A 2,500-nucleotide genomic window follows, 5' to 3' on the forward strand; every position below is an offset into this window, starting at 1 on the left:
GTGCCCCGGCGCGCAGCTGCGCCGCCTGCCGCGTCCGTCGGCCGGCGCGCCTGCCACTGGGCGCCCCCACCAGCCGGCTGTAGCGCGTGCGCCCACGCACCGCGCGGCCAGCACGCCGGGCGGCCCCCCCTCACCGGCCGGGGACAGTCCCACCCACCCACAGCCGCGTATCGCTTCACACCCAGATTCACATTCACGTTCGTTGGTATGGTGGGGACCGCTTCGTAGCTGTACCGATCGTTGCCCTCACAGATGTACCTCCAGCAAGGACAACCGCACCACAACGGGTTACCAGTTGTTCATTTGCGTAACGTCACCAGTAAACGTACACGTCCATCCCCGTTTGCAAAGTCAACTATTATTGCATGCCTGCCTGTCAGGTGTCAAGACACACTACATCCGCTCACATCCACGCAACAAAATGTGCCCGACTAGAGGGCACGTGGAAGGTGCCCCCGTACGTATGCGATGTCCATTGCGCGACCAACTGTCAACCGGCCTCTGTAGCATGTCGCAGATGTGGAACGCGGGGCACCGTGCTATCACATTGTGTGAGAAGAGACTACTACGTCTGCATACACGCGCCACTACATGAACAGACGGCTCATGCTGATCGCCATCCACTGCGTCCATTACTCCCACACGTCTCTATGGCGTACCACACTGCAATGCAGCTGTTATGGGGAGATGACACGTAGCTGTGTACACAACATTCTGAGCGGGTTGCGGTTGGACAATACATTAATGTAACGTGTCATATGCCAATTACAGAGCAGGGTAAGGCACAACTTGGGTTAGGTTAAGGCACAACTTGGGTTAGGTTAAGGCACAACTTGGGTTAGGTTAAGGCACAACTTGGGTTAGGTTAAGGCACAACTTGGGTTAGGTTAAGGCACAACTTGGGTTAGGTTAAGGCACAACGTGGGTTAGGTTAAGGCACAACGTGGGTTAGGTTAAGGCACAACGTGGGTTAGGTTAAGGCACAATGTGGGTTAGGTTAAGGCACAATGTGGGTTAGGTTAAGGCACAACGTGGGTTAGGTTAAGGCACAATGTGGGGGTAGATTGCGGTACAAATTGCATTACATTGCGGTGCAAATTGCATTACATTGCGGTGCAAATTGAGTTACATTGCGGTGCAAATTGAGTTACATTGCGGTGCAAATTGAGTTACATTGCGGTGCAAATTGAGTTACATTGCGGTGCAAATTGAGTTACATTGCGGTGCAAATTGAGTTACATTGCGGTGCAAATTGAGTTACATTGCGGTGCAAATTGAGTTACATTGCGGTGCAAATTGCGTTACATTGCGGTGCAAATTGCGTTACATTGCGGTGCAAATTGCGTTACATTGCGGTGCAAATTGCGTTACATTGCGGTGCAAATTGCGTTACATTGCGGTGCAAATTGCGTTACATTGCGGTGCAAATTGCGTTACATTGCGGTGCAAATTGCGTTACATTGCGGTGCAAATTGCGTTACATTGCGGTGCAAATTGAGGTAGGTTAAGGTGCAACACAGGTTAGGTTAAGGTGCAACATAGGTTAGGTTAAGGTGCAAGATGGGTTAGGTTAAGGTGCAAGATGGGTTAGGTTAAGGTGCAAGATGGGTTAGGTTAAGGTGCAAGATGGGTTAGGTTAAGGTGACATAGGTTAGGTTAAGGTGACATAGGTTAGGTTAAGGTGACATAGGTTAGGTTAAGGTGACATAGGTTAGGTTAAGGTGACATAGGTTAGGTTAAGGTGACATAGGTTAGGTTAAGGTGACATAGGTTAGGTTAAGGTGACATAGGTTAGGTTAAGGTGACATAGGTTAGGTTAAGGGGACATAGGTTAGGTTAAGGTGACATAGGTTAGGTTAAGGTGACATAGGTTAGGTTAAGGTGACATAGGTTAGGTTAAGGTGACATAGGTTAGGTTAAGGTACAAACTGGGTTGTGTTATGGTACACATTGCGTTGTAGTACAGTACACGTTAGGTTTGGGTACGGTACACAATGTGGTATGGGATGGCGTGTTGTGGGGGGGAGGGGGGGGGGGGGAGGTTCGTTGATATCGACCGTAGGACGTGGATGCCCGAGGCAGCGTCAGTGTGTCAAAGGAGTTATGTCACGTCGGGATGCGCTTTTCGCCAGTGAGAGGGGGCGAGCCGTGTCTGTGGTTGCGGCAGACCTGTGTGTTTCATTCCTGCCAGTGTGTTTGTGCTGTAAGACGAGGCAGTGTGGTGGTGATGGGTGCACCCCTGTGTAGGACATGTGTGGGTGTTGGTGGCTTCTCTGAGCAATTGTGGTTGTCGGACGAGTGGGGTATTCTGTTTTATGATTGGACCTCCCGGTCTGGTTATCATAGCGTAGTTGGTGTACTGTGGCGGATAGGATGCACCGGACGTTGGTCCATGCTGGTGCTTAGTAGTTGTATCTGTGTCTGTTACAGGCAGAGAGTAGTGTGTGATAGAGTGTGTGGCTGACGTGTGGTTCATTTTGTGTGTACGGACGTTCAGCAT

The sequence above is a fragment of the Schistocerca cancellata genome, unplaced genomic scaffold (assembly GCF_023864275.1).
Source record: "Schistocerca cancellata isolate TAMUIC-IGC-003103 unplaced genomic scaffold, iqSchCanc2.1 HiC_scaffold_840, whole genome shotgun sequence".
NCBI lineage: Eukaryota > Metazoa > Arthropoda > Insecta > Orthoptera > Acrididae > Schistocerca > Schistocerca cancellata.